The sequence below is a fragment of the Paroedura picta genome, chromosome 7, assembly GCF_049243985.1.
Source record: "Paroedura picta isolate Pp20150507F chromosome 7, Ppicta_v3.0, whole genome shotgun sequence".
Classification (NCBI taxonomy): Eukaryota; Metazoa; Chordata; class Lepidosauria; order Squamata; family Gekkonidae; genus Paroedura; species Paroedura picta.
In genome coordinates, this window is record NC_135375.1 from 70,269,021 (window position 1) to 70,285,920 (window position 16,900).

General features: G+C 41.1%; 1 protein-coding gene across 1 annotated transcript in view; it reads right to left on the minus strand.

Annotated features, from left to right (window-relative positions):
• Window positions 1-16,900, minus strand: part of LOC143841078 (cytochrome P450 1A1-like) — a 40,251-nt gene that overhangs the window by 21,898 nt on the left and 1,453 nt on the right. The window contains exon 2 of the mRNA XM_077344788.1: window positions 5,346-5,472. The gene's annotated coding sequence lies outside the window, so the exon portion shown is untranslated. The remainder of the gene's footprint in view (window positions 1-5,345; window positions 5,473-16,900) is intronic.

Here is a 16,900-nt window from a genome sequence, read left to right on the forward strand (position 1 = left end):
CTTATAATATTCATACAGCAACTTACAACAATTAAATCACATAATAATAAAATCAAAATAGCCCCAAAACAAATCACCCAACTTGCAAATGCTAAATAAAATTAAATAATTAAAAGCACAAAAAAGAAAAAAAACAATTCTAAATGTGATAGAGATGGAGTTCTCACTTCAAATGGGTTCTCTGAAAATTGCATAGACATTTTTGAAATAAATAAACCTTTGATAAGTCATTCCATAGATAAAGTACCTCGGTGAAAGATGTAAACAATACAGAATCAGGAGCAGAAACTAGTGGAACTCAACTGGCTTACATATTCGTAAGGGTCATAGCATTGTCAATTCCAGGCTGGGAAATTTGTGAAGATTTGGGGGTAGAATCTTGGGAGAGCGAGGTTCAGAGAGGGAAGGAATTCCAACTGGGCATTGCCATAGAGTCCATCTTACAAAGTAACCATCGTTCCGCAGGGAACTGATCATTGTAGTCTAGGGATAATTTGTAATTCTGGGAGATAACCAGGCCCCACCTGAAGGCTGGCAACCCTAGATACAGAAGGAGGCAGTACACCAGGCGGTTCAAGGAATAGGAATTCTGTATGCATGTCCCATACACCCCCATCCAACAGTTCTCAATGGAAGTTGGGGAAATGTAGGGAAAATGAGGAAATGATGGGCTAGACATGAAGCGTGTATCACCTGTGCACTTGTGCTGGAGAGGAGATAAACAGGGCTGTGTTGAGTACCGTGGGGATCTTCAACATACAGTTCCTGTACATTTCTAAGGGAAATCGTGCACTTAAAGTCCTAATGCTTGTTTTAAGACAAAGATTTAAAATATCGTATTTCTAAATTCAGTTGTTTCATTTTTGTCTTTTCTAAAATATCCAAAGTAAACTATCCTATGTTTAATTCTGAAAGAAAAATCAAACTGCTATATAAAATAAAACCTAGGATAAGCTGTTTAAGATTTTCCACCAGTTTCTATACTTATTTCATTCAAAATGTTAATAAAAGAGGGAAGAAGTTTTAAATGCAGAAGGATCCCCTATTATTAATCTATATACTTATTATTTCACTCGAGAGAGCACCAGAAGTTAAGTCTGTACAATTTCAAAATCTATTGGAGCAAAAATAAAAATGTTATAACTACAGGTGATGAATACAAACATACTGTGGAGTCTAAATGTTTTTGATCTTTATTTACCAAAAAGGGTGCTTTTTTACCTAATAAAAATAGAAGAAATTATAGTTAAAATATCAAAATATATGTATAGCAATATTAAAATGAGGAGGATAAAAAGACACATTCACCACAGGGAGAAATTCATATCAAAAGCATGGTTAAAATCACACATTTTGTTTGCTAAGAAGTAATAGATCAAATTAATTATTAAAACCCTATTGTTCATATGTGAAGTAACAACAAAAAACTAAGAGATTCCTGAATATATGTTTGTTTATTACATTTATATACTGTCCTCCCCTTGTGGTTCAGGGTGATTTACAGAAAACATAAAAACCATATGACAGATACAACATGAGCTGAATAACTGCATCAATGAACAAGCCAGCTTGGTGTGGTGGTTAGGAGTGTGGAGTTCTAATCTGATGAGCCAGGTTCAATTCTGCACTCTCCCACATGCAACCAACTGGCTGACCTTGGGCTCGCCACGGCACTGATAAACCTGTTCTGACCGAGCAGTGATATCAGGGCTCTCTCCGCCTCACCCAACTCACAGGGTGTCTGTTGTGGGAAGAGGAAAGGGAAGACGACTGTAAGCCACTTTGAGACTTCTTCGGATAGAGAAAAGCAGCATATAAGAACCAATTCTTCTTCTTCTTCTAACAACGATAACAATAATATCACTAACAACTAAATTGTTAATATATCGACTATAACCCCACAGATTAATCAGTGTGGGATTGCCCCATGATTTGCTTAGTGGGCATATCTGAGTGGGAGGGTGTTCTGGGGGCCCAGTAGATGTTTTCAATTCAATTGACCTCAACCAAATGCTTGGTGGAAAAGCTCCATTTTGCAGGTACTGAGTAACTGTAATAGCTCTGAGAGGGACCTGATTTCCTCTAGGAGCTCATTCCACTAGGTGGGGGCCAGGACAGAGAACAACCTGGCCCTGGTTGAGGCCAAATGTGCTTTCTTGGGGCCATGTTAAAATAAATTGCATTGTGTTTGATTGGTAAAACATTAAAAAAATGATAGGGTACAAATATAGATATATTAATTGGTCTACGTACAAGAAGACTATTAATAAGGCTATACTGTGCCGAATCCTAAGATAACATTAAATGACTGATGACAAAATTTGTTTGCGTTGGCTAACCTTTTTCACATTTTTAGAATTGCAAAGTGCACTCAAGTACTAAGGAATAGATTTTGAACAGTTTCTAGCCTAGATGTTCTCTTTCCATCCCCAGACCTATACTCCATATAATAGATAAGGGATGACCTTGCACTTGTACAATTTAAGGTCAAGATCAATAAAGAAACCTCCTTTTGTTTAATAAAACTTTCAGAATAGCTTGTTGCAGAAGCACTGAAGTTTACAATTCAAGTTCTCACTAAATGTGATACCCGGATATTTAAATGAATTGCACTGACTGATAAAATTTCTAACTATGCTCCAAGAAAAAGTTTTAGCCTTTTTTCTAAAGACCACTCTTTCATCTTATCGTAGTTCATGTTAAGACATTCTTCTTTACAATAAACACTAAGTTGTTGCAGTAGCCTTTGCATCCCAGTCTTTGTGAGGGAAATTAGAACGCATAAAGTAAAATTGATACATTTTTTTCTCTCCAAGTGTAGGACATACAAATTGTGGACCAGAGAGTATTTCTACAATGATTATATACACATTAAACTACAGGGGGACCAACACACATCCCTGCTTGACATCCTTGCACATTGATATTTTGTTAGTTAAGGAGCTGGAAATTCCCAGTCTGATTTGAGCATGAATGTTCAAGTGCAACTCCCAATGCAGGAACAGGAGCCACTAGCTACAGGCCATTTCATTTCTGAATCTTACATGTAAAGAAAGGGTTATACCTTTTTTCGTTAAAACAGATCGACACTGCAGAAAATTAGTCTCCATAGAACAGGGCCTTCAACACAGCACTGGAAGATGAGATGTCTCTTTTAGGATCTCCAAGATTGTGACCTTTAAAACATTAGAATCATAGAACATTTAAAAAACACTAAAACATTTTGGACATTGAAAAGCATTTAGAATATAAAATATTTAGAACAATTAAGGAAGACATAATATAAACACATACAAACTATAAAATGCACACAGGAAGAAGGGCCAGTATGAATTACTAAGGCAACGTCAACTAAAACATTGCCTGCCAGGAAAAGATAAAGAGGGAGGGAGATGAGTTTCCTTGGCAAGTTTCCCTGTTTAAGTTCCTGTTTAAGTTCCAAGTTTCAGTGCTGCAACCAAGAAGGCCCTCTCTCAGGTTGCTACCCATCTAGCCTCAGATGGCTCAGGCACCCAAAGCAGGACATATGAGGATGACCCGAGCAGTTGCATAGGTTCCTATGGGAGTGGGCAGTGTTTGAGGTATGCTGGCTCAAGCTATAAAGGGTTTGGAAGGCCAATATCAGCACTTTGGGCCATTTCGCACGGCTTCAAAGTAGCAGAATGGTTGCTATTTGGAAACGCTACTAATTTGCCATAACCCACGACGTCGTAGACAATCTGCAACAATCCTGAAACCAATCAGCAAAAAGCGCTTCGTTGTGGCGCTTTCAGGGGAATCCAGAAAAGTGGATTCACCCTCCGGATAGCGATACACTCCTGCAACCAATCTGCAACAGTAGCGCTAAAGACCTGTGCGTTACCATTGTTGCTGGTTCTTCAAAGTCCCTCCCACTGGCTCTCTCCTCCAAACTTCCGGCGAAGCGATCGCCATTTTTTTTTCTCCGAGCGAGCGGGGATAAACGCACCGGCGAGCCTCTTTCTGTTTAGAGGCTTCCCTGGCTTCAGTCCTTCACCTTTAGTCACTAAGCACAAACCACTGAAAAGCCCGTTTGCTGAAATAAAGTCCCTTTATTTTTTACAAATAAATTCAGCCGAAAATCGGGCCCGTGAGAGGGGGGGGGATTTTTTTTTTATCACTCGAGGCAGCGTGCAAACGATCATACAATCAAACGACAGCTCACATTAGGCAGCTGGATGGGTCTCTCCGTAGCAACGAATCTACCTAGATTCGTTGCTATGGGTCGTTTTTTTTTTTTTTAAACCTTTCTTAAAGGGAAAGGGGCTGTTTGGGAGCATGCTAACGGCTGCCCATTGGCTGCTTGACGGCCAGGGGCGGGACGAGCTTGGCAATAGCGCTTCCTTTCTAGCGATTTCTGCCGAGACCGGAAGCCTGTGGGAAACGCTAAAAAACGCAACTGATTCCACTACAAAGGCAGGTATGCATAACAACGAATTCCACTATTTTAAATGGCGATTTTTCATTCCGCAAACAATTTGCAACAAAGATCCCTGTGCGAAAAGGCCCTTTGAATTGGTCCTGGAAGCAAATTGGAAAACAATGTAGATGAAACAGGGCTGAGTGATATGTTTCCTGTGACTCTTTTCAGCCAGTGTTCTTGCCTTAGCATTCAGAACCAACCGTAGCTTCTGGACAGTAATCAAGGGCATCCCTATGTAGATAACTCTGCAGTGATTTTATCTATATGTTCTAAGGGCATGCATCACAGTGGCAATATCTGTTTGTGTTACTGAGATCAGAATCTTTTTGTTGGGGAAGATGGAATTATATTTGATCATTTATCCTATGGCTACATTAATCAATATCCATATGTACAAAGAGATGAAATTGTCCTGTCGAACAGCTTCTGGAGGGTACATATTTATCAGGTTAAAGCTAATTCAGGATAAATTCCAGCAAACATATTTTTATGGAAGTAGATTTCCCTACAATCAGTGAATTTCCTTACAGGTAAATATGGTCAAGAGAAACATACTAGTTGTCATACAAATCAAGGTCTTGTAACATGACCCACATTTTTTTTCATGTTATCATTAATACCAGAACCAAAATTCTTAAGCAAGTCTAAATAGCAACATTTACCCACAACTTTTAATAATATTTCTTCTCAGAAAAATAAGTGACTAGCAAACAATCTCTATAGTAACAGTGATGGAATGCTAAATATTCCATTTTAGACTGGATTTGCGCACTTGTGATTACCAAAGCCTGTTTAAATAATTCACTTTTCAATTTAGCATTCGCAATGACATTCAGTAATAAAGTAAAATGCAAGCTTCTGTTTCATAAACAAATATCTCAATGAATACAGTTAATATGCCCACCTTGGAGAAGTATGAATGGATTTCTGTTCTGGATTCCTTCTCAATTACGTGGTTGACTTCCCACACTTCAGTAGCATTCCTCTTTAGTACAACAGTTACCAGAATATCTCAGAAAACCTTCAAAGAACTGTAGTATAAACATGTAATTGCCAAATAATATATTCGATTGTTCAGCAAAGGCTTGATATAAAGTCCTTTAAAATACAATCCTCTCTAAAGAATCAAGTTTCTTTCGGTGAGATAATTTATCAGATTCAGTCAAGTAGTTGTTCTACAGAAAACATGGTTAGAAAACAAACATTCAGAGACTTGGCCCACTGAAGATCCAAATGTCTTTTGGACAAGCTTCTTGTGAATGACTCATCCAAACTCCAGCATCTCTCTAGGATACCTGCTTTAAACTGCTGGTTCCTGATCTTTTAGAGATGCTAAAAACATTAAATGGAACATTTCCATGTACAAGCACACAGGATTGCTTGGCCCTGGTCATTGTCATCCTCCGTTTCTGGTGCAAAATCCATTGAAAAGTCAGTTGATTCACTCCTCTCTTCTTGTCGACAGAAAGGATGGTAATTTCCCATATTTTCACACTGGATGTTTTTAACATGCCAAGGCTTATAAACTTATCAGTAAACATTACTGACCCTGACAGTTCAAGATGGCTTCATAAAAACCATGCCAAAAATCCTAAACAGAAGTCTACGAAGACTCTTCTGTGCTCAGTTTGCCAGCATCTCATAATGAGTCACCAGTTTTGTTTGGGAAAGAAAAACTTTTTTAGCATTTCCCCTCCTGGTGATTATGTGCTATAGAACAAGGGACAGCAAAATTGGTTGCTTAGCAACACAATTAGCACTATCCTATCACAGCCACTTCTAAGAAGGCTCAAAAAAGAAAATAGCCTGTTTTGTATAATGGCACATAAAGTGTTTACTTAATTTCAATTTTGAACAAAACAGCTTTCTAAGAATTAATTAGAATGGCATTTACTTAAAAATAGATAGGTTTAACATATTCAGCAGTTTGTAAAACAGCTTTACCATGAAGCCTTCTCTGTCTTTTTTTAAAGGTCTGACTTCCTGGAGCAACTAATAGGTGGACAGGTGTGCAGGTGATGCCAGAAATAATTTCCCCCCCAAAGTTGTTACACAAAGCATGCCTCTCTAAAGTATCAAGACTCGTGATTCCATAAGGGGTGGTATTCAAAAAGCATTATGCATCTATGATTAGATGCATAGGCATTTCAACAGAGAACTTTGAATTTTTTTGGAAAAAAAATTAATAGGTATCACGGGACCTTTAAAATAAGGAAAAAGGGTATTGGTTGCCTAGCTTGATTGGTAGGTGGGAGACAGTCACATGTAAAGCATGTTGCTCTCACGCTATTTCCAGCAGGTGATATGGAGGGTGAAAAGTGCAAAAAGGCGGCAGACTAGGGCGAGACAGCAAAAAGGTGAGGAGGGACTGGGAGGCACTATGCCATTCTGCTGGCATAATGCTATTTTTGTCGATGTGCGGAAATGCCAATAAAGATTTAGATTCATTCATTACATTGGTTCCAGTATTCAGGGTTATCCATGGCTTTCTCATGACTATGTGCTCATGTGCTGAAGTCAAGATTGCAACTTGCTGTGCCCAGGAGAAAGGATAAGAGAAATGCCCCAGAAAGGGTTGCCATTTAACCCTAATGGCTATTGGCTAATTCTTTCTCAGTGGTATTTCATTTTCCATCAATATCAGATATATATTCTCTGGTCTCTACCTCTGAATTCACTCATGTCAGGTTAAGCATTTTTGAGACTGTCTCTGGCTGTTGACATGCACACATGCTGTGCTGATAGACTTCTAGCTACAAATGTGGTGGTTTTCCAAATTGATAGATGGAGTTTTGGTTTACAGTGGCTTTTCAATATTCTGTGCTTTACAAAACACATGTGATAATAGTCTGTGCTTCGATCCCAAGTTTAAACTGCCTTCCCCCCACCCCCAATTTTTTTTGACGGAACATCTAGGACTCCTCTGTGGCTAAATACCTTATTTAGGAAACCAGTTGCAACATTAAGGGAACAGCCCATCATTCCTAATTATGAGTGAACAGTCAACAAAGAACATCTGCTTCCCTCAGTATCCATGTATTTTTTAGATCACACTTGATCTGAAATCTGATACTAACATAAACTCAGGCACTGAAAACCAAGTATTATTGAGAACAAAAGTAATCTTAGTACTGAATGAAAAATCCCAAAATGCTAAAATGTGGCATTGTGCTGGTGTTTTGAGCCACCTCCATGATTGCCCAATAGGGTGTGATAATACTGTTCAGAGCATACAATGCATAGGGCCCACCTAGAGATTATGCTGAAGAGAATCATTGTGTGTTCATATCTAAAACAAGGGGATGGTGTATCAGGGTTAGTTCACTGCATGAGTGACATGAGCAGGTGCAACACAGGAATTACTCCAGACAGGCATAGCTGTCCTTTCAACTGTTCCTCCTCTCTTCCCCTCTCATTGGGAGCTGCCTTTCAAGCAGTTGTGGCGGATTCCTCTATGGTTATGTGTAAAACTGAAAACAAGAACTCTACAAATGATCCTAATTCCCAGACAGTATATACACTTGTTTTATCTTCTAGAGAGGGTTCCAACTATGGGTTAGGAAATCCATTGGAGACTTGGGGATGGAGCCTGGGGAGAGCAAAGCAGGGAAACATCTCTCTAGTGTGATCAGCTGTAATTCCAGGAGATCTCCAGGCCCCAGCTGGAGATTAACAACCCTACTTCCAGATATACTGACACCTCCCCCACACATGGTCCATAATGAATACCTTAATGAGGCAGCCAAAGTCCTGCCATGGAATAAATACCTTGCTGACTGTCATCTCCTAGTCTTTGCTCCTACAAGAACTTTAAATAATACATTCAAATAAAATGCATTTATCCAACCCAGACTCAAATTGAAAAAAAACAGCTACAGTGGAAGCTGCTGTAGATAAGAAATGGGGCAGAGGAGATGTTTCTGGGAAGTAAAAGGGTCTTTTTCAGGTTTCCATATTTTAATGTATTGAGAAAGCATGAAGAATCAGCATTTAATAATGAAATTGCCATTTTCTTTTGAATTGGTCCATATATGTATGTATGTATGTATGTATGTATGTATGTATGTATGTATGTATGTATGTATGTATGTATGTATGTATGTATGTATGTATGTATGTATGTTGTTGTTGTTGTTGTTTTTATGTGTCATTGTTGTTTTTATGTGACTGGAAGTTGAGTGCGAGAAGAAATAGGACCTGGAGGAGGATCTTAGTTGAAAAGGCTCAGCCGTCATAAGGGATCTCCAGGGTCATCTAGTCTAACCACCTGCAGAATACAGGCAATTCACAACTACCCACTCACCCATAGTTACCCCAAGAGGCAAGTTATTTTTAAATTATTAAACATGTGCTGGTTTAGTGAAGCCTTGGCATAAAGGGCCAAACTAGACATTATATTTGTTAATGAGTTGGGTTATGGTTTCTGAAACCCAGTTCTCATTTCCTTTATAGCCAAAGTGTGTGTGTGTGTGTAAGTAAAGCAGGGCCTGTTTGGGCTCAGAACACCTCTGCATGAGGGAGGTGGACTTTTCTGCACGCAATAAATATAGTGAAATGCTTACCTTGTGAAGACACTATATTCTGGCTACTCCGCAATACATCGCCAGCCTCCTGCATCTGGCCAGCAAACTGCTCATTACATCTGCCATTTTAAAGTGCTAGTTGGGGAATCGCAAAAAGTGGATTCACCAAACTAAAAGTGCTTTCCCCCAGCGGACAACCAGCAGCCACCAGCTAAAGAGGCAGCCACCAGCTATGGAGGCGAAGAAGTACTACATCTGCCTCCCATGTCCTGCCTTTGCACTTACCTCCCTCTCCCTTCTTCCGGGAGATGGGAAGTGCTTTTTAAAAATGGAGAACTGTCTGGATCAATGAATAAGCTGGCATGCCACTCGGCTGAGATCGTCTGTGCCTCTATGAAGATTTGGATAGCTATTTAAATGAATAAGTCTATTTAAAAAATTTTTTAATGGCGATCACTGGAAGTTCATCTGTCAATCAGCCATGGTGGGAGGGATTGGCTAGCCAAAGTGATTGACACTGGTAAGCAGGCCAAAGCACAATATCCAGCCTTGCGCTGGATACGCTCCTTCCTCCAGAACCGGACCCAGAGGGTTGCAGTGGGGGATGAGCTCTCGCGCCCTTATGGACTCCCTTGTGGGGTCCCACAGGGCGCGGTTCTCTCCCCCACACTATTTAACATCTTCATGCGCCCTCTGGCCCAGCTGGTACGGAGTTTTGGGTTGGGCTGCCATCAGTACGCTGATGTCACCCAGCTCTATCTCCTCATGGACGGCCACCCAGACTCCCCCCCGGAACCATTCGCCAGATGTTTGGAAGCAGTGACAGAATGGTTTGAGCAGAGTCGCCTGAAACTCAACCCCTCCAAGACGGAGGTCCTGTGGCTGGGAAGTAGGGGGCGGGAACAGGAAGCGCATTTACCCACCCTGGCAGGGGCGCATCTTACCATCGCGTCCCAGGCCAGAAACTTGGGTGTGACCATTGATGCCTCCCTGACTATGGAGGCGCAGGTCAGAAAAGTAGGCCAGGCATTTTTCCATCTTCGCCAAGCTCGGCTACTAGCGCCCTACCTATCCCCCGAACACCTGGCCACTGTGATCCATGCAACGGTCACCTCCAGATTAGATTTCTGTAACTCGCTCTACGCGGGCCTATCCCTGTCTCTGATCCGGAAACTCCAGCTGGTACAAAATGCAGCCGCTAGGGTCCTCACCGGCACAACTTGGAGGGCCCACATCCAGCCTGTGCTGAGGCGGCTGCACTGGTTACCAATTGCTGTCCGGATCCGGTTCAAGGTTCTGGTTCTAACCTTTAAGGCTTTACGCGGGCTGGGACCCACATACCTGAGGGACCGCCTAGTGCCCTATGCCCCCCGCAGGGCTCTGCGCTCTGCGAGTGAGAATCTTCTGGTCGTTCCCGGCCCTAGGGAAGCATGCCTAGCCTCGACCAGGGCCAGGGCCTTGTCGGTCCTGGCCCCCACCTGGTGGAATGAGCTCCCGGGTGAGCTGCGGGCCCTGCGGGACCCTTTAACGTTCCGCAGGGCCTGCAAGACGGAGCTCTTCCGCCAGGTCTATGGTTGAGGCTGGGGCTGCCGGGGTACATCGACTGCTCTCCCCCGGGCTTCTTGAACATCGTTGACCTCCTTCTCCTCCACCCCCCCCCGTTTTTTAGGAATGGGGGTAGGAAGGGGATCTTATTATTGTGCTGCCATGTTGTGACATTTTAAAGTCTTTTAATGGGAGTTTTAATGGGTTTTTAAGGCATTGTAACCCGCCGCGAGCCATTTGGGAGTGGCGGGAAATAAATCGAAATAATAATAATAATAATAATAATAATAATAATAATAATAATAATAATAATAATAATAATAATAATAATAATAATAATAATAATAATAATAAGTCTACAGTGGGGAAAAGTGGCCAGAAACATGTGGGGCAGCTTGAGAAGTGTGGAGTGCTGGTGAGTCGCAATTATTTCTCGCACTTTGCAATACAGCAGGCTTCACACTATAATGCCCAATGTGTGGAAGAGCCCGGAGTGTTCCTGCTTCCCCACCCCAATTATTGTCTGTGCTGTGCTTTGTTTTTTTCCCCAGCACTGCTTTGTCACAGAAAATGGATGGGGGAATGCACCCTTCCTCCCACTTCTGCAGCACTGAGAGCTCAAAGAGACTCTACCCTATTTTTGAATAACTGTCTTTAATAACCACACACCAACTGCAGAGAACCTTTTAAAACCCAAATGTGTAGGCTGGCCCTCAGTGATATATCAAATAATACCTCCTAGGGCCCCTTTCAGGTAATAAAATCATGGGTGAGTGCTATAATTCTGATCTGAATCAGGCCTCTGGGCCATTTGGGAAATTAAATCCTAGCAACTGTCCTGAGGGTATTTGGGGGTGGAGTCTGAGGAGGTGCAGAGGATTTGGGGTGCAGAGTGATCTCAGTTGGTTATAATGCCTTAGAGTCCACTTTCTAAAGCAGCCATTTTCTCCAAGGGAACTAATCTCAATAACCAGTGGAGACCAGTTGTTATTCTGGATGATCTCCAGCTACTACCTGGAGACTGGCAACCTTATCTTTACCTCCATTAATTCCAGAGACATATCCAGATAGGTTGCCTTCTGAGTTTGTTTTACCAATACAAAAAAAAAAAACAGTATGGGACACCTTAAAAGCAAACAAACAGTTTCAGTTTACATGGCTAGAACTGATTTCATAGGATACATGAAGTGAATCTTCAGTCAGCAGTTGTTGCTACAAAGATGGATATAGCTTGAAGTGACCAAATAGCTTCAGCTGATAGAGGACATGTTTTTTTACAAACACAGAGCACATTGCCTGCCTCTTATTCAAGTTTATTTAATTGCATGCTGGCAAGATACATCTCATATGACTATGCCATAATAATGCTGGTGGATTTCTTTAATAAACTCATTTGTATTTTCTTCAAACTTAGTAAGAGTCTTGTATATATCAAATTTTCTGGTTAACATCTGTAAACAAGTGTCCAGTTGCATATGCTGATCTCTAGACATTTTTCGTTCTCTACTTCAAAGGGAGAGATTTGATCTCTCCAGGATGGATTAACTTGGTCAGGCTGTTCCTAATGTGCATGATGATGTTACTAAATTGTCTAGCCACATTAAAATCAGGATGATCAATAATTTCCTGTAGCCACATTATAAGGGGGCAATTTGTGACCTATATTTGTCCCCCAAATTGATGAATTCTGCTTGAATCAGGTTGGATCCAGATTCCCTCTTCTCATTCCTTCATCACCACATCCACAGGCAAGTATATCTGTTCTTAGTATGTTCACTACTAATCAGTAGTATTATGCTTTGTAACATATAACACATTTTTAGCCCTTTGTTAACAAAGTTACTTGAAGATTCCAGCTGAAATACAAGGAAGAACTATTTTTTTTTAATGCACAAAATCATTTAGATAAATATAACCACATTTCAGTACTTCCTTGTGTTTGACAACCAACTCCTCTCCCAACCCCCAGTTCTGGATCTGCATGATGGTATTGATTCTTTTCTCCACTAGAACTATTCTCCAGGCACCCCAACTCTAAAGTCTGTACCCTTCCAGTTCCATCCTTTCCCTTTTTCCCTTTTTTTCTTGACAATGTCTGGGAGGGTTAAGATACGTCAGGTCACACCTCAGCCTGTCAGGACATGGCGCCTCCTTTGCCTGGCTCCAGCCCATCGCTTCATTTCATTTGCAAGGAGGCTGGCGACGGACTGGCTTTGTTAGACACAAATAACTACCGTAAGCCAAAGGCAGCCGACAGTTTCCTTCTCAGTTACCTGTCACATCCCCTTGGCTTTTACTAAAACAGCCAGTGCTGTTATTAACCCCAGTCAAGGCCACGGCTGCAGAAGACCTAGACACATGTGTAGACAACAAAGGCCTTGCCAGGGGCCAGAGTTTCATTTGATAACTGCCCTCCAAACAGGAAGAAACTGCAAACTGACTCTGATCGACCCTATTACACCCCATCCTGACAACCTTTTTAATGCTGTTCCCCTCCGTTCATGTATCTCAGATCATATTCTGTAACTCCTCCCAATTTTCTTAACCAACCAAGTGGAATCACTTTGAACATGCCTTTGAAAAGTTGCATTTTAATTTACAAATTGTTCCCCAGTGTCTCTAGTGTAACCTTTACTACAATTTTAATTTTCTGGTTTTGATTGCCCTTTTCCAATATTCCACTTTCTTAATCATGAATGTTCATCTCCCCACTGCCCAACACACACAATTTGATGCAGCATGCAGGACAAGCAGGGTCCTTGAAACAGGTTTACAAAGTAGCCAAGTTTTGCTTCCTCTGAAAGAAATTAAGTGTAGGGTTCAAAGATGTAATGATGTAGTCTCAGCACTGGGAGACCTTCTGGTCACAAACGTATCCCTGTTTCAGTCATTACCAGTGTGACTAGGAACCAATAATGCTTACAAAATTCTCCATTTTAAACTAACAACAACCCTTTGAGGTAGGTGAGGCTGAGATTGTATGACTGGCCCAAGATCACCCGGTGAGTTTCCATGTGAGAATGGAAATTTGAACCTGAATCTCTTAGATTCTAGTCTAATACTCTAAACACAACAATAGGCCACTAAATATCTGCTTTTTGTGCTGCAGTTAAAAAGTATAGTTCAGATGACATCTCCTTTTATGTCTGCAGCAAAAACATATCCTCCTTGGGTTTTCTGCACTGGTTGCCTGAAATCACGGTGGAACACTTTTTAACCCATCAAATACAGCACAATAGTTAGTAGTGTGGCAGAGCTTTACCAGCCCGTCTCTCAATCCACAGCCCAGCAACATGGCAAAAACAGGAATTTTATTGAGGCTTCTGTGGGCTACCAGACGTGGCTGGTGCGCTGTGTTCATTTTGATGGTATTCCTCTTCCCCATTACTACAGTGGCAGTGAAGTGACAGGACTATGGTGTCACATCGTCATGCCAGCATAACATTCTAGAATTCACCGAAAATTCTGTGCTTTAACTGCATGGTTTGTTCATAATCCAGATTCTACCACTGTAATTCCAGAGAAACTCTAATTCCCACCTTGAGGTTAGTCACTGTACAACACCACTATGGTGAATCCAGGAAAAGTAATTCCGGTGATGCTAATGGATAGTGTTTCCAGCTCTAGGTTCGGAACAGATGCCAACTATGCATTGTGAAAAACCTGGAGATTTGGAGGGTGGAGCCTGGGGAGCCTGGGGAAGGGAGGGATATATATATGCATCCTACTAAGCAGCCATTTTCTCCAGGGGAACTGATCTTTGTAATCTAGGAATCAGTTGTAATACTGGAAGATCTTCAGCCAGCCTCTGGAGGTTGGCAATTCTGCTTGGGAAACACCTGGCAGTTTGAAGGTTGGAGCTTGAGGAAGGTGAGGTTTATGGATGGGAGGAACCTTACCAGGCTATAATGGCCTACAATTCATCTTCCAAAGGTGCTATGTCCTCCAAATGCACTGATTTCTGTTTTCTGGAGACCAGTTATAACTCTGGAAAATCTCCAGCCTCCACCTGAAGGTCAGCAACCCTACTACTAGAACATTTTAAAACTGTGGCACTCACATACACTCAGCTATTTGTTATACCAACCTTTCCCCAGAAATGAAATTTGTAATCACCTTACAGATAAATGCTTGGGGACACACAGTAGAATTGTATTGATGAAATGTGAGTATTAAATTATGTGGCTGACAAATACATTCCTATGAATGATCATGCATATACAAATATGCACATAAATAGTACACTGGGTCTGGTACATAGGTGATTTTCATTAAACGTCTGCTGCCAATTTAGTTATGATACAAATTTATATAGCAACATGAGTTCTGAAGAATTTATACAGTTATTGTTAGCTTATTTTAATTACTTATTTAGGTTGGGAAATTATTGTTGTACAATATGATTAAGTGACAGGCCAAACTGCTCCACAGCAGTTCTAGGAGAGCCTATACCAAAGCTTCAGATTATGAAAGGTTCAACTTAGGACTTGCAATATCTTATCCTACTGGTATCTTGGCAAAATAAATACATAAACAAATTATCCATTTTTAAATGTAAGCCTGTTGTTATACCTGAAAAGTAGGGTTTTTAAAAATGTTTATGTGTGGTAGCTTCTTGACCTGGGAACTATACAAGGAACCATATAGATGAAACTCATTGGGTGGAGACTACACTGCCAGAGATTCCTAGTGGAAGCAATCACTTGTCCACTTAACATAAGACATAAGCCATGTTGGATCAGGCCAATCCAACACTCAACCAATCCAACACTCTGTTACATGGTGGCCAACACCCAGATGCCATCAGGAAGTCCACCAGCGGGGCCAGAACTCCAGAAGCCCTCCCAGAGTTATCCCCAAGCACCAAGAATACAGAACATCAGAGTCTAAAACATAACCCCATGGTGCTCCAAATGACTCCCCCAATTTGGACCCTCTGCAGCCTACAATCAAAGAGAGATGGTATGGACAAGAAAGCAATATTCAACTTCAAAATCTGTGACTTTATTTACTTACTTTATTTGCATCCTGCCTTTCACCCCAAAGTGACATCATTCACCTTTCCTTCATCTGAAGTATCTTCAAAAGAAATAGGGACTGCAATTTAATTACTAACTGATGTTGGTGGTTTCTGTCTGCTATAAATATTTTACTTGTTTCTAAAAGATAACATGTTGAAAACGTATCCCTGGTCTATAATGTTGTCTTACTGTACCCATTTATACCCCTACATAAGTTGAAACTGAGCTCTTTTTAGTTAATCTTTGTTCTTCCTATGATTACCCCTCCTTTCCTGCAGTCCATCTCTCTCTCCTTCCCTCTGTTCTCATTCTCTCATTAGTTAAACGTGAGTAAATTAGGAAGAGTAGCCAACGTTCCATCTCTGATGTGTTAAAACAGAACAGTCCCACAGAGCTACAGATACAACTATGTGATTTGATTGTGTCAAGGAGACGGGAAACCAGTGGGGCCTCCTTTATCAAGGCTAACATCTTCGCAATACTTAATCTGACTGGCTTGAAAATCTTCCACAAATACAGGATCTAGGATAACAATCTTTCCTCCCCTTCCCCGCTCACCCCATTTAATCACTGGTAAGAATAAGTGAATTGGATTGGCATGGAGGTGATGGAAGAAGAGAAATGGTCTGAATGTCAAAATGACAACGTATATTACATGGTTAACAGAATAAATTGTGCAATGGCGGTGGGCATAAGTGAGGCTGTGACATAAGTAAGATCCTGTTTTTCCTCCAAGTGCATCAAGATCCCTCTCATTTCAATGCAGATCTAATGTTTGCCTGAAGGATCTCTTTTGGTGAGTAGTCTCTCTTGATAAACTGAAGTAGGGCTCTCAACAGCCACTTGTTGCTGCTGTGGTTCTCTGCATGTCTATATATCTATAGAGCGAGAGGGAGAGAGAGGTCATGCATGGTGGTCTGACTGTAGTATTCATAGCAGACCACAGAACGGCACAGTCAGTTGAGGCAAAGTGCAAGCCAGCTGGGGAGCCAACCTACAAGTGTGAAGGTAAGGGCTTGGATTCTTGATTATGTCTGTATATCCTAACTTTGGAACAGGTTGAAATCAATTCATTTCCTTTTATCACAATCTCCGATAAGTTGTACGTGAGACTATTTTGAGTCTGCCTTCAGCTGTGTTGCAGCTGAAGTGCTTCAGACAGGAACCTCGCAGGTTGCCAGTTCTTAGAGTAACACTGAGGTAGAATCATAGATGAGGTAGAATCATAGATGAAGTACTTCTGCAGTACCAGATCTTGTGTGTGCTTTGAAACTGAACAGTTGATCTGTTATCTTTCTCAGTATAAATGCATAGATAACAGAATAGTGTGTACTACACAGTTGTACAGGCAGTAGAAATAAGTGCACTAT